Below are 21,476 nucleotides of genomic sequence, written 5' to 3'. Positions count from 1 at the left end.
ACTAAGAGTGTGCTATTATTCTGACATCTGTGGAGTTTTCACTTGCTCTACATAATCAAAAAAAAATTGAGTAAAAATTATTGTTGCTTTGTGCATTCATATTTCAGCAAAGCATGTATTAAAGTATTGTGTGGTATGGAATTAACATTGTCTTAACAGCTCTGGGGTTTTGGTCGATCGCCTAATTTCTGAACTTGCTGACAAGCTGCCGGGAACACATGTACTGACGTTATGTAGTAGCGGTCTTAATCCATTAAAGTTAATGAGGCTAGACTGAGTTTACGCTGAAAGGCTGTCTGGAAATACTACGTCCGGTCAGACTGCACTCAGTGTGTCAATATATTTTGTTCCATCAACCGGGCTGAGGTCGGCTTACTTTTTGCGCCGTATTCTTAAGTTATTGGCTGCAGCTTGCTCAAAATCACTGACGATTTAATTAAGACCTTGGGTTCCTGTATGAAGAGCAATTCTGGTGTGCGTTGGAAACAAGTTACTTAGATCCCTTGCTGCCTTATGACGGCATCGCTTTAAACGTATGTAACCCCATCTTCTTCATGCAGGATTAGTAGTGTTGTCATTAGACTGCATAATCCAGAACTAGGATCTTCACAATAAAGTTTTAAAATTAAATAAATAAGCTAATAAATTCACGGTCCCAAGGAAGAACGCACAGTATCATCGATCATGATTTAACACCTGCATCATCTTAAAGCCTATGATAGCCGAGGGGTCCCTTCAAATGGTCTTGGTGTCATGCTTGGGGAATTCTGTAGAATCCCCCATTATCCACCCCCCCCCTTTTCCTGATTATCTATAACGTACTGGCAAATAAAATCTACTGATTGACTACACCTTTAAGTTTATTTTACTTTTGCCAGGTATGTCTGGACAGGTCAAAAAAAGAGACATGAAGAGTAGTCAAGCTACGTCGGGAAAGGCAGCTGCACACTAAGGGAGTCCTTTCCTAACAAATATGAGCAGATTGTAACGATGCTCAACAAAGATAACAAAAAGCAAGAGGGAATGGTTTTTTAACGTGACATATTTCTGCCGTTATGTTTCCCCTTTTAATTAAGTCGCGCTTGCTTTGCAGGGAGCAGAGCTCATTCCTCCGCCAATAAAATAACGGAATGGATTGCACCGGGGATAAACATTTCACAAGATTGCCAAAGGCTGTTTGCATAACCTGTAAATAAAGTTAGAAAAGCACAAGAAGGATGAGAAATGTGTTTATCGGAAGCCTGCTGCTCCGTCCTCACTGGACATTATTGTTTATTTTCACCGAAACATATTTTCTTGGATGAAATCTTGTGCTACCCTGCGGTTTGCTCTCTCCTTCAACGCAAGAATACATCTTATAATGTTATGCGTAGAAACATACAATGTGACAGCAGATCGGTCTTAGAACCAGGATAGTTTTATGCCCATCCCATGCATGTTTAAACTCTCTTACTATATTATTTATCATTATCTGCCACCAACTGACGCCATAAATATTTTACTGGCGTGGAGTGAGCCAGAATTTCCAAGCCGGTGCATCAGCTGGGCTACATTCGATCTACATATAAAGTCCAACAACACTAAAGAAGGCGACTTTTTAGTTAGCTTGGCTTTGCCATTGTGTATGAACAATTCTTCAAGTCCATGCTGGCTCACCCAGTTTTACTACGTCTACTGACTACAGGCAAAGCTGCTCTAATGCCTGCATTTACCAACAATATGTTGTTGATGACTTGCTTCCCAACTCTGCAGACGCTTCAACGATTTCGCAATAACTGTGAAAGGTGCCATTCCACTTAGACAAAGATTAGGATCTTGCGTATGTTAAGCGAATACATCTGAAATATTATTCATTTCTATAACTGTTTTAATTTATTTTCCCACCATCAGATTTAATGTCATCAGTGCCATTTATTTTCACGGAACAAGAAAAGGAGTTAGCCAAAAGGTATACATGATCAAAGCATCATTTCTGGGAAAGGTATGGGCATTTAAGAGCGGTATAGATCTGTCTATACGATTGTTAAACGTCAGCAGACTAGGCGGAACAGCACCTTGAGGAAATATTGCCAATTTTTCAGTATACTAAGTGTTTCGAAATGATAAACCCTCCAAATAAGTTAGTTGTTGAAAATGTACTTTGTGGACATGCTGACAGTATACACATTCAGTAAATGATCCCAGAAAAAGGTGACATGTCGGCCCTTGTCTTACTATCGTGTTTTTTTAATCGTAGTCACGTTCATAAACATAAAATCAAAAAAGCTTGTCAAAAGGTCACTGGAGAAGCAGGTTTGCCTCTATATGCTAATTTGCAATGAATGCCAACCACAGAAAGCCATGTCATCCATTGCCATGAACGAGTACGAAATAAATATGGTGCTATTTAGGATCATTCAGCCGATGTCGTGGTAGGTGTGAAAAAATAAATAAAACACACGGGAAAATAAAGACTGCAACTAATTAGACGCATTCCCCCTCCCTCTACACACACAGGAGTTGAATGTCATCCATCAAGCTGGACATTATATATTGAGAGGTCACTCCCAGCTCTCTTAATAAGCTTCTCCATTACCTCCTCGTTCAATGTTCCAGCTGGAGCTTGCTGTAGGCACACAATCCACCGAGCTCTTTGGAAAACAGAGTTTACAGCTGGAGGCTATGAAAATAAAGTGGAATTGCACCCCCCCCCCTCCCCAACCTGTTCAGCTGGAGAGTGTTTAATGTTTCATAGTCTACGATGGCAGGAAAGATAAATGAACACGGGTCTCAGGTGTGCTCTTTGGGTACAACTCAACAGACACACGCACAAGAACAAATGACATGTACAATGGTTTTATTCACTAAAATCCCATGTCCTATTTTACGAAGATTGAAGTAAATTTTGACCAGTTTGAGACAATTTTACATTTTTTTTTTATTAATTTTTTTTTTTGTTATTGGTTTCGCCACATAAAATTTTTTTTCCAGGAGGCCACCTAAAATCTTTCCACTACTGCTCCACCAAACAGCATCATTTTCCTAATAAAATGGCGGCCCTCAAACTATTTCTCCGTCTCTCCGCGGGAAGTGAGGAATCCTCTAAACGCCGAAGCATCTGAGTGAAGTGTTTGGCTTCTGAATAAAACTTTAAGATAACATCAATTAAAATGACGAGCATCTCTGCTTCCCAGCCAACTTAAACAGGGTCTGTTGCTGAACAAACTCTGGGATTAGCGCTCCGATACTTTAAATACCAGATTTTTAAATGACTTAGTTATGCCCTGATGGAAACAGTTCTGAACCGGTTAACTCTTATGGGAGCGAAAGCCAACATACGGCGTGAATGGTGCAAATGATCGACCCCATCTCTCACAGGTTTTAACTTTATGCAAACATTTTGCCTCCCGTTACGTAAAAAGACAAAACTTTCCAGAAGATGTAGTTTTAATTAACCGTAGAGATTGGCAGCACTTCTCAATGTTGTTGTAGCTCCAACATTAAACAGGTCTACAGATGTAGATGATCTGGTGGCCACTTTGATTTTGCACAAAGAAACCAGGACACTATAACGCAACACATTCTTCTTAGCTAAATATGCCACTGACTGCATTTAATTCTATGCACAACCTACTGAAAAGAATTTAATAAGAATTTGGGTTTTGTTTACTGAAGGAGGGTGTGAGAACAATTAAAAAGTTGATTTAATCAGGAAGTTTTCTAGGACAAGGGTGATACCAAACTAAAAATGTTTGTCAAAACTAACATGGCCATATTAATTAAACATCTGAACAGTAATTAAGCGTGAACATTTCATTAGAATTAGACAGACGCCAGGCTTAGTAAGTAAAACAGGAAAGGTCTGCTGTCAGTCAGTGAAAATATGGTGGTTCCAAAGGCGTAATAAAACAAGTAGCGATTTACGTTAAAGAGCAAAAATTACAAAAAGCACCTGAACGTAGATAAATATATGAATAATAGTCAAGGTCTTAAAATCTCTGGATGAGGCTTTACTACAGATGAAAGTGGTTGCATTGACTTCATACAAGCGGGGATTGTCTCAGAGCAGGAGAAACAGCATCATCTAAAGAACAATGCCCTGAAGTTCTCTTCCTTCTCCTCATCCCCCCTTAGGGCAGTGAAAACTTAATGGAAGTCATAATAAGGCATATTCAGAAGACAGGACGTAATGAAATAATTTTATTTATTCAATGTATGTTGGAATAGCACACTTTTTTGCATGTGGCTACCTTTGTTTATTTCAATAGGAGTTATACTGAGCATGTGCAAGAAGCATATTTTGGTATGCTCTCTTCCACGAGTAGAGGCTTCTGGGGGAGGAGTTAAATGAGACAATAGACCTCCACTAAATACGCATTTAACATGAAAATGGGCTGGAGCGCTGCTTTAAGATACATTTCCTCAAAGTGTGCACATAAGGCAAGTCTTTATTACCTATATATTGCTTTTTTAAATATGTTAATAAAGTTATATAGGTTTATTTAATACATACAAAAATAAAATGGAAAAAGTTACAAATCTACTAAGGATTTGTAACTTGACAAAGGAAATTTTGGTTCCTCAACATCTTTCTGTAAACAGCAAATCGTTCCGATGAGTGATCAGCGTCTATTCATTTAGAAATTTACTGTATAGTATGGAGAGTATCACTTTTTAAAGAGACTCTAAATGTCCATCCAACACTGGTCGCTTAACTTCATCATCACTTTAATTCCAAACACATGTTGATATGGGGGCAGAGACTCAGAGGGAACATTCTATATATCCGTGTGCTGTAACCTCTATCTTATTAGAGACAGCCTCTCTTGGCTTGCTTCCTTTTCAAAAGTCTGAGTTTCGGTTCAGAAGCAGAAAGAGAACATTGCATCAGAGCTCTGGATTTTACAAGCATCATAGTAATGTCAGCCTCTCCACACCTACATCCACCCTGCCGTGATTCACAGAGGTAGAATACACCTATCCAGGCACATGGCAGATTAGTATTCCTATATGCAAACATCTTTGTCTTGATTAGAGCGATAGATCAATTGAGCTACGGCTCACCTGTACTTTGTCCATATGAGTAGCGCCACAAATCAAGTATTGGCTACTAGAGCATAATGATGAGCAAAGCGTCGATTTGCCAGCGTCCCATGCACATGGCATTATGGGATTAGGAGAGATTGAGCAAGTTTACATTAACCAATGTGTGCACAGACAGACAGTCTGGCATACTAGTGTTAAGTGAGCATCCACATTCTGAGTTAAGTGTTATTATCATCAGAAAGGTATGTACACCCTGACAAAGCAAAAGGAACCACAGGACCATAAAGCAATGCCTTTAAAAGTCTGCAGCGGCAGAGGAGATGTTTCCCTACTCAAATTACACAGTAAACGTGTCAACGGGCACGCTTTCACAGTAACATTTTACGTACAATATGATACAGCCATATTATAAGCATTGTCTTTTGGAGAAGGTTTGCCTCATATAGCTCACAACTAAATTTTGGGGCAACCAGAGTTTCTTTTATTACAATAGAGTTTATTCACTAACGTTAGCAGGGCAGTTTGCAGGAGAGTTGCAATTTCTACTGGCCATGCCTAATGCATAATTTAACCAGTGTTTAGTTCAGCATGCAAGAGGAACCCATTGGGACTTGCCCTTGATGGTGCACAATACTGTCACGGAGGTGACATGCTTAAATCTCCAGATTTAGCAAATAAACCCCAAGCCAGAGCTTGGGACAAGCTCCGCGCTGATTTCGCCAGTGCTAAAACCTAAAGCGAATGCACATGGGACGCAAAAGACACACAGGATACCCGGACGCAGAAAAGCTTCCCATACATTGTGCATTGTTTGTCTTTAGGAAGTTGGTTGGGGGACTCCATGCTCCTCCTACCCTGAAGCCCCGATTTAAGAGGTTACATTACTGAAAAAAAGAGGAGGTTCATACAGTAGGGAGAATAATGTAAATTGTAAGAAAACAAGCCATGTATGGCTGAGCTCCAGTGAAGCCAAGGAAGGATCAAGGGAATTTTCCACAAGTTGCATTCATAGCTTCTATCCCATGGGGCTAAGTAATTACTTGTAATTGCCGAGGTGTAACTTGACTCATTTGGAAAGTTTCCTTGTTAGGCAAGCATACAGACAGGCCTATTGAAAAGGTCTGGTAAATTAAGAATAGTAACATTCACAGGACTACTCTACACCCTAAAATCTTTGCTTCGTGCGGTTTATTTTGCGACTTTGTAAACTTTCTCGATCAGAGCTTTGCTGTGTGTTCCTCTGAACTGCAATAGGGTTCTTATTACCGTGTAATAGGGTAACAACCCATTTACTAAGAGCATTTGCTTTTTACAGCACGAATCACAGGGTCACCAGCCTTTATTAACCCCTTAATGACAAAGCCCGTACATGTACGGGCTCAAAATGCATTATTTTCAATGGGTTTAGGGACCGCCCATTGTCCTTAAGGGGTTAAACTCAAGTGAAGAGAACACTATACCATTGTATATGATGATGATGCTTCTGTATTTCGTGTGATGGAAATAAAGTCTAGTGCTGTGTTCCCCTTTCACAAACGTATTCCAATCACAATATAAAAATAGAGGAAATGTGACTGTGGACATCTTGAAAATCAAAACCACTAATTCCGTACATGGAACTCCCCTATTTCACAGCTATGTCCCATTAATTAAAAAAACATCATTAGGCCTGTTTTATGTCTTCAGTTTTAATGCCGTACTCCACGTTTTCTACTGAATGTGTCACTTTCATAACTACTTGCAGTTGTACAAATGATTCATAGTACTGTGTCATTCATTAACCACTGCCAGACATATTTACATAACTTAAATGTAAACATTTGAATGATATTTTGTTGTCAGGGACAGAAAGATCTTCTTAAATGTCCCGCAGCACTTTTAACGCGAGTGTAATTGACGTGTTTGGAACAACACCTTCATTTTTAAGCAATGATACCTTTCCTTTAAGCAACTAGCCTTGACAATATGACTATAACTGCAGTGTCACCTAAAAGGGTAGGCATCTGTTGAGGGACAACTCTAGTAGCACACAGATAAGACGCGGCGAGCTGAGCCCTGCCATTGGCTGGTGTGTAATTCAGCAACAGATGTTACCCAACACTATCCCATGTAGACAAGGGATGTATAAATCTGCTCTGTCTCCTTCATTCTCACTATTTCAACCGATGCTCCTTCTACCAATATAGCAAAAATAGGAACATAATCCTGGACCTCATGTGCCATTAAATGCACAGAAAACCTTGATGGTTAGGTTGGCCAGATATCAGATTCATGGGGATATCCTCTCAACTATGACTTCTGTTCACCGTTTATTGTGTTTCCTTTGAACCAGTCCTTCTTTAAATTTAAATTGTACAAAATATATCTACTGTAGTCAGTGCAATTATAAAAATGCCCTGTAAACAATTTCTTCCTATGGATATCAATAGCATAGTAATACGGATACAATAGTAACATGGGATGTATAGGTAGAATGTATACTGATGCATAGGTGCCTACTGTTCCTACGAGGATAAATCATTTGTGTTGAGTGTGGCCCAAAGCTACTCCGCATCCACAGAGCCAGTTTCTGTCTTGACATTACTTAAACAATAATAAAAAAAAAAATACAGAAGATTTTACTTAAAAAATCCGATCAGTTTACCTATGATGACATTAATAAAAAGTATGGCACAGCGATTAGGGGGCAAAACAGATCCACATTATACTCCTAACTTGCCCTACCTAAACCTGTACTGTATTCATTTTACTACTGCCATATTTAAGAGGTTTCAATTAATATGAAGTAGTCCCTTTAGAGACCCGAGCAAAGAAACTAAGAAATGGATGAGATGTTCTGTACATCAGATTAACATGTAAAGGTTTTATTTGTAATCTCTGCTTGTATACCTTTGCTCAAAGCCTGGGCGGGCATGATATTTATTACCTTCCTTCTCTGGATAATGAGTTATGCGGACTGTAACTCCCTTGACGACATCTTGGAATTTTTAAGACGTGTCGAAGATTGTCTGAGAAGCGGAACAAACATTAACAGGGTATCAAACTTCATATAACATTCACGTCCTGCATGTCTTGGCACCGAGAGTCTTAAGGGAGTGTGCATATAAGCCTCTAACGTGACAAGGAACCTCTGCATCATACCTCTGACACGGGGTGTGACACTCACAATGGGTTGATAAGGATCTTTTTTATATTGCTTTATACAGTATATGGTAAAAGAAACATTGAATTTTACAGTACATAAGAACCATTTTTCTGATGCAAAGAATCAGACCTTAATCAGTCTTTTGTCTCGACTTAGATTCAGGATAGCTTTATGCCTATCCCATGACAATTTAAATTCTGTTACTCTGTTAACTTCTACCACATCTCCTGGAAACCTGTTCCATGTATGTCACACCTTCTCAGTAAAGTTAAACTTATTACACATCGGCCTCTGACATCTAGCTTTAGATTATGATGTCTTGTCCTAACATTTCTCTTCCTTTGAAATAAGTTTGTCTCCCGTAGTTTGTTTCCTCTCTTATGATCACCCATCCTCCCCTTTTCTCCTCTAGGCTATAATATATATAATGAGAATGTAGCATATTTAAGAGAAATGAACTTTGTACCACATTGCTGAAATAAACATCAAGTATGTACAATACTAAAGGCCCCAATGGACTGGTGATTCTTCACGGCAATGTCAATAAATGTATTTCCCCACAGACCTTAATTTCCTCAGTTCCCCCTGGGTGATTAGGACCAAGACCTTCTGTTGTTTACACATGGAGCGAAGAGTGTTTGTCTAGGAGATTATTAGTCCAGGAATGGGCCACAGTACATACAAAAACCCTGTGACAGATACATGTAAAAACATAACATTACATCATGTGACACAATCGAAAACTCTTTAAATGGAAGGTTCAGTAAAAGCATATTTGAGTCCTTACAAAGTACTTCAAAAGCGACACACCAGCCACCGCATATATGTTTTTATTTCTAAGCATTCATATCCCTTCAATGTTTAAAGTAAAGTATTAAAGGGTATGAATAAATCCTGTGTATGGGTTCTCTTGGAACCAATTACAGTATTTTTTTTCAAATGGGAATGGCATCAATCGGAGGTCTGGTGTTAGCGTGAAAGACGACACAAAGGGGTAATGGTCCTCCTCGAAATAAAGGCTATATTCAGTGTCTGTATACATAATGGAAATTTCAACCCTATGACTCTCGGTCGATACAGAATTGAAGGGAAAATAAACAGCCTGAGCTCCATTCATGCCTAAATATAGCACAATGCCATGCGGTTTCAATCAAATGTCCAAAACCTCGTACACATTTACTACAGCTAGGAAACTATGTCAGTGGACATTGGCTATATTGTGATGCTGCTGGAAGATTAAAATATTTAATCAATCAAGTCCATTATTTCTCGATGCTTCGTTGGTCTTCTGATTCTGGTGGACTATTTTACAAAGCGATGCACAAGTATTCACATACTGCCATGTAAACATACCATTAAATGTCTGCGTTAACATTAGAAGTGAAACATATTTAGCTTTTATGCAACTCTTTTGAACATGAAGTAATATTGTGTCACCATACAGTCCCGGGAAGATGTTCTGTGCATATTTTTTTAATCTTGTACCAGGCACAGGTGCCGGCAATAAAAACCCCTGGAGCCTGACAGAGTGTTTTGGGGAGAGGAAGCGCCCCTGTGCTTCCAGGATAAGGAAGGGCCCTGAAGAAGATCCCTCAGCATTGTGTGGCAAATACAGATGTCCAAGAGTTTTAGGCAGTTGTGGAAAAATGTTGCAAAGCAAGAAAGTTTTCAAAAATAGACATGTTAATAGTTAATGCAAAGTGAGTGAACAAAGGACCAATTTAAATAATTTCAAGATTTTGTGTGACCATCCTTTGTCTTCAAACACAGCATCAATTCGTCCTGCACACAGTTTTTGAAGGAACTTGGCAGGTAGGTTGTTCCAGACAGCTTGGAGAACTAACTGCAGTTCTTCTGTGGATTTAGGCAGCCTCATTTGTTTCTCTGCCCCAGACAGATTAAGGCTCTGTGGGGGCCATACCATCACTTCCAGGACACTTTGTTCTTCTTTAGGCTGAAGACAGTTCTTAGTGAATAAATTTGGGGGGCAATAAGATGCCTCCCTGGTGGTATTGCATGGCGGAGAAGTATCAGCCTGTACTTCTCAGCATTGATTAATTGACCATTAATTCAGACCAAATCAACAACTCCACTTGCAGAAATGGAGCCCCAAACTTGCAAGGGACATCCACCATACTTCACTGTTGCCTGCAAACACTCATTCTTGTATCGCTCTAGCCTTCTACTACAGGCAGAAATTTCATTAGTCCAGAGCACCTGTGGCCATTTCCACACTCTGGTTACTGTTTTTAGTGAATAGTTGATTGGCTTGTTCTTGTTTCTTTGTCAGAGGTTTGGCTTTTTGGCTGCAAGTCTTCCATGAAGAACGCTTCTATCCAGACTTCTCTGGACAGTCTGGGTGTACCAGGGTCCCACTGTTTTCTGCCAATGGTTAGCTAATGGCACCGCTGGACATCTTCTGATTGCGAAGGGAAGTTAGCGTGGTTTGTCCTTCATCTGCTGCCATAAGTTTCCTTGGCCGACTACTACATATAAAGTCCTCGACAATGCCCAGTTCTTTGTTTAAGAGAGCTTGGACAGAACATGGGAAAAATCCTGTCTGACTCGAAGTCTTGTTGCTGTGGCATGGAGTATGACTTTTAACATTAAACTGTCTTCAGCAACCTTGTTAGTGAGTTTGGCTGTTCCTTACTCAGTTTTATTCCTCCTACACAGCTGTGTCTGATTCAGTTAATGATTGCGTTTCAATCTACATGTTAAATTGATGACCATTAGCACCTATCTGGTAATCCCTGACCAGTCTGTGGCTTTTGTATGCCTATTATAGATTGATTTGCTGAGCTCAATAACAAAAACTAACCCCAGAAAAATATGAAGTTTTTTCCCAAATACTTTTCCTAGACTTATAGGAACCTAAATAAACTGTGCAAAGCTTTAAAAAAAAAAAAAAAAGAAAATCCATGTTGTAACCCGGTGGTATTTAAATTATTTAACCCCGTACAAGATGCTCAGTAATTATTTTCATTCATATCCAGCTAAATCTATACAAAGAAGGCACTATTACATGTAGCCTAAACACAGACACCTTGATATATATACACACGTTGGCTGGCATGTGTACAATAACGAACATTGTAGTTCTAGACAAAATCTCATATATGCTTGCTACCTGAAAATGTTACTCTGAGACTTTGTTTCAGGAACACTAACCATGGCTTAATCATTATCATGTGGCACTATGATACATATTAGTTTGGTGCAATTCCCCTAGCTTGCTATAAATAGTCTGTCAATTCAGAATACAGTGTTCCTGTTCCTATACAGCTACAGATGGCCTCTTCTGGAACAAGACGACGGCACAGAGAGTGACAGGTGCCCACTCGTTCCTGATGGAATGCAGTGATTACAGACATAGATTGAAACCTTGCCTGAAAATACAGTACATGTAAATACGGCAAACCAGGGAGAGAACACAGGCAATCCATTATTAGTCTCTATGTCACCTTCGTAGCCTTAAGCTTAAATGGAAATGCCCACCGAATGTTTTTTGCTACCACTATCACATTCAAAATAGCGCTAATCATAGTGACTTATGGTAAACAAAAGTGACTCGGTCTTAATCACCCTGAAGCTGACACTCTGACTAATGAAAGTCTACGGAGGAAAGGACTTCATTGAATAACCATGACCTCACTTGATCAGCTCGGTGTGGAGTTTCAGCAGGGAAAGGAAACACCCAACACATCACGACCGCCTATAGGTATTCACATAAAGGAAGTTTAGCAGAATAAAATCAGTGCTACGCTACGACATTATATATAGCACTCAAGTAAAAATCATTTTCCCCTTTAACTAAATTCAAATTAGGCACAGGTTTTTTTTTTTTTTTTTTTTTAACGGCTGTAAAAATAAAAAATAAATATATTGCCTTATATTCTGGATAGCCTCATGTCTATCCTATACATGGGTAAATTCGCTTACTGTATTCACCTCTACCACTTATGCTGGAAGGTTGTCCAACTTATCTACCAGCGATGCTGGCTACCGCTGACAGGGGTGAGAGTCCAGGCTGTCAATAGACACTGCGCAGCGGCAAGAAGATGTCCCTGACATCCAGGTACGTCCTGAGGGGCATCTAGCCTCGCCTTTTATGAAAGGTTTTGGGTATAGGGTAAAAACAAACAAGGAAGAGGTCAGAAGACTTTAAAAATATAAATTAGATACACAAGAGTAATTTAGGGAATGTGGCTTTACAGGACATCTTCCATGACTTTGTAACTATTGAACCCTGCAAGTCATTTGGTAGACGAGTAATGCATTTTATTCACACAATTCATTTTATAAGCACATGCCTTGATGTTTGAATAGACATTATTGTGACTTTTAGGGCTGCAAAACACTGTGATACACTCATACCCAGCAAACGTTCTCAGTTCCTTGGCTCTGGCTTCGTAAGAGGGACACGTGGGAAATGTATGCTTGTTCTGCAGCTTGCGGCATGGAGTCACTTTCAGTAAAGATGCAGGGTAGTGCACTGCAGAAGAGCAACCTTCCCCTTAGTCACCAAAACTCATTCTGTACTCGATTTGCATTAAATATCTAAACAAGAACACAGGGGGATAAATCAGCAGTTTGTATAAACACTACCGTCGGCGATAGTGAAAGCTTCATGCTGAGAGGCATAAAACACCTGCATGCCTCCCAGTGAAAAAAGGAGTACAGCTCTAATAACAAATAATGGAGCTTAAACCAGGGTCCTCCTTGTGAGTAACTGCTACAATGGGATCTAAACATGGCATGTTCTCAGGTTTCCTGTGCACCACGGTTCCAATACAAAGGGATCTATTCACTAAAGGTTCTGCCTAATGTATAGTGAAATCAGATTTCTTTGTGTCCCCTCAGCCATTGTATTATACATTATTCAGGGCCAGCTCACTGGAGAAGCGTGCGAGCGTTTGGCCTTCATAATAAATAGTGAAGTGAGGGAACTGAAACCACTCTTCCTCAAATTCCTCCTTAAGAGAGTAGACCTCAAAGTCTGACAGAGAAAGTATATAGTAGCAAGAATTGATGTTACTGGGGTTCAGTTCTCATCACTAATATTCAGAAGTGTTATATCAGGCTGACAACCAGTTCCTTTTAGCACCAAAGTCTTAAGAACGTCTATCTCCGCAAAGCTAGAGATTGACGTGTGCTTCTATCCCCAACATTCATTAGGACCTGAGCGTACTTAGGACAATGGTGAACAAAGAGGGTGACCTATGCCCAAAATGACTCTTTAACACGTGATGGCCCTAAAGCAGGCACCTTGTTTTGAAAAATAGCAGACAGTATTATTGATCACCCTGGCCTGATTGTGGGGGACTGGCATTGATTATAATTACAATTGACAATTTACAGCATACCGTAGGAATTCAGTCTCGGGAGAACTTGGAGCTATTAAGATATTTTTTCTCAATAAGTTCCATGGTAAGGTCCTTACTTTTCATGTTGTTAATGCTTCTTCTAGCACCATATAGACAAATAGCTTACAGGGTAAAGGAACTACACATAATCCATCACAAACAATGTGCACAGACAAAACAAATATGTTTTCAATAATAACATTACTTTATTCACTGCCCTGGGATATTCATTTGAAAACTTGACCACTTCCCGTGGCTTCCTGACATGGACTTGGACATCACGAGACAGAAGACTTTGTTGCATCCTGATGCCAGTTATCCTCCGCTCATCTTAAAAGGGGTTGTATCAATTTGCATGTTTGATAACTATATCTGACCTGAACACATTTTTAATTTATTTAGGGTTTTTTTTAATTATATAACCACAAAGGGATGATCAAGTATAATACATGTTAAAGCTGCTGACATAATCTCCTAAACATATGAAAAAAGACGCACTGAGAAATAACAAGACCACGTAAGCCCAACACCGGATGACAATATTAGAAGCAGCATAAGGAGGCAAATCAAGTGGTAGGGTCATCCAAGACTCAGTATAGAATAACTCTGATGCAAAGAGCTGTTACATGGGGTAACTGCACATTTTTTTAAATCATTTTTCATTAAAATTGCTCTTCATACATAAATGTTCTTTTAATTCACTGATTTATGATTTACATTAGGACAGCAGAACTAAGAGCCATTGAGCCTTCTCAGTGCTCTACTAGAAAAAAAATGAGCATGCGGATTATTTTTTTAATCTATACATTCAGATTCCAGACATAGGTTTGACTCCTATAGACAGCTCTTGCGCCAGGTTTTAACATACTTTTCTGTGCATTAATAGGGATGACTCACCAAACCCTCCCACAAACTATACTTTCATTGAGCCCGTATACGTATACCTAAGAGGATTCACAGCTGAAACCAGACTCATGGTTCGGGCTACTCTATGGCTTGTCCATACTCTCAGGGTCACTGAAGGTCAAAGCTCCATCCTCTAAACGTCATTTCCACCACTAAATTCTATGTTACGTCACCAACAGCGAGGGGATGACATGTATATGTTTCCTAAATACGTATGGCTGGGAGTCACCAGTGGAGCCTAATGCCGAATTATTGGTTATTTAGAGGTTTAATATTTTATGTGTCAGCTCACTCACAAAGTCATTAAGAGTGTGAACATGTTGCTTTTGGTGGCTTCGCTCGCCATCAGGGACATCCTTAATAGCAATCCTCAAAGGAAGCCAAATGTGAAAAAGAAGGTGCTAGCCTTTTCCGATTTTGCGCTCATAATATATATTATAATTTATATATTATAAACTATATATAATGTTTGAATTGTTCCCCGACGCACACAGACACAAGTATACAGGTCACTGTAAATATTTCCGTGGTGTCAAACGATGTCAAACAACGCATGCTGTGCAATCGCCACCAAATATTTGCTTACTTCTGTGTGTATTTCAAAATAGAATGCGAGTCACAATTCAGTTCCTCGGAATTTAGTCTCCCCTTTTGCCGTATAGTTTGCCATAAAAAGCAAAAATGCAGAACTATATGAACTCTTTTATAGACAAGAATCCACGCAACAAACCAACTAAAGGCAGTGATCTTTCCACATGTACGTATTATTAGATGGCTCTGTCCACATACATGCATACATACATAGAGTGACATGCAAACATAGAATAGAAAAAAAAAATCAGACCTTAATCAGCCTTTGGTCCTGTCTTCTATTCAGTATAGCTTCATGCATATCCCATGCATGTTTAAAATCCCTCACTCTATTAGGTCCTACCACCTCTGCTGGGAGGCTGTTCCACATATCTACCACCCTGCCAGTAAATGAAAACTTCCTTACATTACATCAAAGCCCACAAATGAAGTGCCGATGAAGAGAGGGAGGATGGCTGGCACGCTGCACCTTATCCATCAATGATGGACCTTTACTGAGTTCTATACACACTGAGACAAGGCTGGCTATTTAACAGGGTTACCATTACAGGGATACAGGATCCCGCACTGCCCTGGTACATTCCACCTCCCCCTCAGTATCAATATACAAATATCAAGAGCAGCCTAGAGAGAGGCCAGTCAGCCAACCGCAGGTCACTCAGGACCCACTCAACCTGGGCTTTCCACTCACTCACATCCCACTCAGGACCCACGCAATAACTGTGAATAGAATTCTATCTTTTTGTCCTACTTACGCTTCTCCTTCTTTGTTGCAGAACAGGACACAGCCGGGCAATCTGCACTGAGGTTTCCTCCCAGCTCCGTACAATCAGTACAGCCCTCTGCAATTCCGAGCATCATGTAAACAGCTCGCCGATTGGCTGTCCCCGGCCTCTCCAAGTGATTGGACCATTCAGACACGGCTGGGATAGGCCGTACTCACTCCTCTCTGCTAAGGCTCACTAAGCCCTTTCTCTGTCATTCTGTGGGATGGAGGCGGCTGACAGGCAGAAGGGGAACAATAGAAGATTTTAACTTAACCTCTCCCTCCCCCCTCTTCCTCACCACTGTGTAGCTTTAAAGCCACTCGCTGAAGCAAAAAGTGACAATTTACGGATTAGAAATAATAACCCCCAACGTTTGCGAAATAATTATTATGGGATATGCTAACTTGGGATAGGTTTTGTCACATTTTCCCTCCAAAAGTTCTTCTGTGGTGTTATAAATACTGTGTGCACCGTATAATGACTCAACATCAACGTAAGATGCAGAGAAGAGCTATACGTAGTATTTTACTCAATTATTAAAAAAATAAAAGGAAAAATAAGTGCAAAGTTATATTAAACATGTGTCCTGCCTCATGCTTCCAACCCGGGTTGAAGTGAAGGGCCAGTAAAGGGTGCGCTAAACTAGCCACCAAACACTGACTAAAATGAAATATGTCGAAAGAGTAATCATACTTGGAATAATGGGTTTCCATTACAAAAATACAGACTGGGGCTGTGGCAGATTCTTATTTTTATTTTATGTTATTTTTAAGTCTGTATTTGGTACACTGACTTGTAAAGTATGGAAATTTGTTCTTTACTTCTTATTAAAACAGCTTTTTTAAAAAAATATAATGAAGTAATAATTTGCTTTAAGCATAAAAGTGATTCTAGTACAAAACTTAAAATCTGGTCTTGTAACCCTAGAATTTGGTTGCTATTTCGAAACTTTGCACCAAGATCACACCAACCCAGCGTGTTTCGGACTTCATGCTGCACAAAGCAGAACCTTGATATAGCTTGTGGTGCAACTAATTTATTTTAACAAAGAACTAAAATATAACTGAGCTAAGGCGCTCACAGTGTTGTAGACAGATCCTCTCAAATTCATCTGGAAATGCAAATCTCACTCATGCTAACTCATTTAGCATCAGGTGCCAAGAGATCAAGCTGACTTCAGTTGGCAAGAAGGGGAGTGTTGGACACAAGATCGCTAAAATTAATGAACTTCCAAGGAAATGATTATTTATTGTCAGAGGATTGCAGCCTTCTTAGTGATGGTGAATAGCTCCCCCTGTCTCTATGATATGGCTTGACACTCTAAAGCTACCCTTTCTTCTGTTTCTCTTCCCTCCCACCTCTCTCTCACTCTTTAACCTTCCCTTCACCTCGCAAAATTGACAAAATGACAGTAGAATACTAGAATATTTTCCTTTCTGATGTGAACCTGGAAAAGAATGTAGAGCTTAGGTAGCTCTTCAGATACTGATGAAATAGAGTTACCATCCGGGTTAAGTGGTGTCAAACCTGGGGACGTGCAGCTGCACATAATGTTTTTGTACTATCATAGCACGCAGCCGCGTGTACCCAGCTGTACACCACACATTCTGCTGGAGCGGAATTAAAGTATGGGGCACTATCGACCAGTTGCCCACTAGCCATTTACTTGGTGAGCGAGGTGCCAGTTTGGGCCTGGTTACCAAAATTCCCAACTAGAGTTTCTCAGAGCTGTTTAAGAATCAGTGACTGCTGGAGAGCTACCTGTTGTCTGTCTTGTGAACTAGAGGAAGTGACCTCCAGGAGACACCGCTACTTCTGTTCTTTTTTTCTGGAGTCAACAAGGGATGGGTAGGAATTGGCTATTAATTTCATCTTTGTATAACTCCTATTTGGCTGCTACTAAGTGAGTAAGGCTAATATAGTAGTAGTTGGTTGGGAAAGTGACTGTTGCCCTCACATTGTTACCATGGTAAGCATGGTACCTCCATTGCTAAAACTGATTGCAGTTGGTGGGGACACAACGTGTCTGTTCCACTCCCGCCCTCTCCCGCAACATATGTGTCCAATCCCGCCCAGCCCCTTACCTGAACTGCAGATTTCCCGCTCACTCCTGCAAGGCTGCCTTCGCGTTGCTCCCACACAGCATCTCTTCTCTTGCTCCTCCCAGGAACTCAGTGGAGTCACGTGAAGTGATGTAAAGTCACGTGACTCCGCTGGGTTCCTGGGTGGAACAAGAGAAGAGACGCTGTGTGCGAGCAACGCGAAGGCAGTCTTGCGAGAGTGTGCAAGATTACTGTGACCCACAGGTACATTGTCTGACTACCCGCAACACCCGAAAAAACGCACGCACCCGCATCCCGATGCAGTCCTCTACGACTGACCATGAAAAGATTAGAGCTGTACAAAATATGATAATAATGTTACAGCTGTATCCCCTTCGTGACAATGGCTGATTTAATTTTTTGTACCCTTCGTGACTTCTGCCGTGCTCATGTTTAGCTGTAATTTTCTTTTTTCTCATTTACTGTACCTACACAAGTTATATTTTGTAACAGGAAGGGCTTTCTTAACCCCATGTGCTATTTGGGACATCTGTGCAGCCAACCAATGCAATTTACCCACATGAAACCATATATTTTTGAAAACTAGACACCTCAGGTTATTTCAAATGCTAGTATATTACCACCAGCCTTTGTCAAACTTTGTGGTACTAATATGTTTGTGTTTAATTCACACACAAACACTTCATGAGTACAGTGATACTCCCATGCATAGATTTGTTGGTTTGTTTAGGGACTAAAAGGCCACATTTGGGAAGTGTGCATTTTTCAAAAAAGTGCAGCCTATATTCGGGCAAATACGGTATATATATTAATATTGTTATTGCAAGCGTGGTTATTTTTTTTTTTAAGCGGGGGGTCATTTTCGGTTCGGTTTCGGCAAAGTGAATCCTGAATTTTCGGTTTCGGTCCAGAATTTTATTTCGGTACATACCAGTGTTTTACTTTGTTACTGTCATGCACAGCAAGGTTTGTCGACACTAATGCAGGTAGGACCACAAGGAGTGGACTAGAACAGGATTGAAAATAAGACGAGGTCGGGGTGCCAGAAGTCAGGGAACAACGAAGAACCAGCCGAGGTCAGGAATCTAGAGGTTAGACTAAACGGGGTAAAGCTGAGGTCAAACACTGGAGAGTGGAATAGAAGGCGCACTGAGGAATAGGCACTATGTAACATAGGCATGACCATCAGAGGGAAATGTCTGATGTCTACTGAGGGCTTATATATGAAAGGAAGTGTGTGGGTAGCAATTAGGGGTTTTGGCGCCAAAATATTCACTTCTTGTTCAGGGATCACAGTGGCCATGTTGTTCGTGGCATGACTGTAATAGGAACCTGCATTCTCATGACTTGCCACCAGAAGGCGTGTGGAGGTGGATGAAGGTCTTCCTTTCCTCCAGGTTGGCTGCTGGCTGACGGAGGGGGTCTCTCGCTCCACCATGGAGGGTGCTGACTGACGGAGAGGGGTCTCCCTCTCCTCTGTGGCAGCTGATGGACAGAGAATGTGTGTAAAGATATAGCGCTAATTTTAGGACTTGCTCATAAAAATAAACATTATGTATATATATATATATATATATAAATATATATATATATATATATATATATATACTCACTGGCCACTGTATTAGGTACACCTTGCTAGTACTGGGTTGGACGCCCTTTTGCCTTCAGAACTGCCATCGGTGTATATACCATCTACTGTTTGTCAGGATGTAATACTGTATCATCCTCTAGATAGTAAACTTGCGAGCAGGGCCCTCTCCACCGAATGTATCAGTTTGTCTTAGTCTGTCAATTCTTGTCTTGTCATATCCCTTGAATTTATGTATTGTATTAAGCGCTGCGTAAACTGTTCGCTACATAAATAAAACTGTGCGCTATATAAATAAAAGATAATAATAATAATCATGAATCTCCTCTGGCAGGACATGGAGGAAGCAAAAAACCCATTGATTTGGTCAAAAGGAAATTTTTGGTGGCCTGTCATGTATTCACAGTACAACCTCCTGGATTATTCCAACCACTATGGCCCATAACCTGACTTGACAATGGATTTTATCATAAATCTACCTCCTTCCAAGTGGTGGTTGCTGACAGTTTTTCCAAGATTACCTTACTGAAAAGTTACCTTCAAAAGCTACCACAGCCTATTTCTGCAACATATTTTCCAGCTCCATGAGCTTCCAGAAACCATAGTAGGATAATTGGCGTCCTAACCTTCTGATTGCTGAATTCGCCAACAATGACCCCAAAAATATTTCTAACATTTCCAAATCAATTGAAGTCCCCTGCCTAATATGCCACTATTGTTTTTTTATTATTATTATTATACACTGCATGCATTGCACAGTCCCCTGTCTTACCTAATTTTTATGATTTATTGTTTTTTGTTGTCAAAACACTAGAAGATTTGCTGGTAGCATAAACTTTGAACTTAAACCTTACTCAGGAACAGTGTTTCAAGAACTAAAACACACTGCATACATAGCACATTACCCTGCCCAATTTGTCACTAATAGTTACTGATTTATTGTTTTATGTTACAGGTTTTGCTGGTAGTATACAGTAAGTGTGTTACTAAGGCACAAAATGGGAAAATATTTTAAGAATTGGCCTAAATACATTTTTTCACTGAAAAACAACCCATGAATAAATAAATGAATCATTACCTGCCGAGGTAAATCAATAAAACGAACAATAGTTGTAAAGCTTCTCCCCACTAAATGTTCTGCACTACACAGCTTGATGTATGGGAGACAGATGAACTTCAATCTGAGATGAATCTAACACTGTCACTGACTGACACTGTCCCACACTCCTGACTCCCATCAGTCTATGTCTGTTACTGACAAGTTAAAATGGAGTAAGCAAACATATATGTCTATGCTTGTGCTTTCCCCTTGTAAATGCCGATTGGCCAGAGTAAAAAAGTAAGGAAAACAACCTGCAGGCTATTGGATACAGCCATAACCATCAATAAGACCCCCCATTTTATGAGCTCCTACCTATTTGTCATTTATAGCTACTCTCCAACACACTATCCTTTCTCACTTTGCCTGATGGGTTGTAATGGTGCCAAAATGTAACCATGTATCCAACAAATGAATGGAAATTTTGTAGATTTTGGTGTTCGTTTTCGTTTGGGGCCCTCCTCGTAATCTGAGATTTGTATGAACTAACAAATTGTTAAAATTTAATATATACACAAATATATATTTTCAGGTCAAATTAAGGTGTCCCAAAGCATCCCATTACATGATATAAAGGTAAAATACAACACCTCCAATTAGTTGCCATTATTTCCCCATAAGTTCCAAACAAAATTGTAAAGTAGAAAAATGATTTTCTTAAAAGCTTCAATGCCCCTTAATAAATGTATCCAACAGATGTAATTCTAGATACAGTTTACTCACACAGCCCATGTAGTTCACGATACACGTTATAATGAAATTTAAGCACACAAATGAAGTCAGTGATCGGATATTCATTTTTTTTTTTTGTGTTGTGTCTGTGTTGAGAAGCTGTTGATTGGTCTGCATTCTGCATACATGCCCCAGGCTTGCTCTCGACCACGTCCATGTTTGGCACTGAAAGGGTCAAACATGCAAGGGGC

General features: G+C 40.0%; 1 protein-coding gene across 1 annotated transcript in view; it reads right to left on the bottom strand.

Annotated features, from left to right (window-relative positions):
• CTTNBP2NL (CTTNBP2 N-terminal like) overlaps positions 1-15,878 on the bottom strand; it is a 38,964-nt gene extending 23,086 nt beyond the window's left edge. The window contains exon 1 of the mRNA XM_053457586.1: positions 15,789-15,878. The gene's annotated coding sequence lies outside the window, so the exon portion shown is untranslated. The remainder of the gene's footprint in view (positions 1-15,788) is intronic.
• Between the last annotated feature and the right edge of the window lie 5,598 nt (positions 15,879-21,476).

The sequence above is a fragment of the Spea bombifrons genome, chromosome 2 (assembly GCF_027358695.1).
Source record: "Spea bombifrons isolate aSpeBom1 chromosome 2, aSpeBom1.2.pri, whole genome shotgun sequence".
Classification (NCBI taxonomy): Eukaryota; Metazoa; Chordata; class Amphibia; order Anura; family Pelobatidae; genus Spea; species Spea bombifrons.
This window is presented reverse-complemented; position numbering and strand designations above follow the sequence as displayed.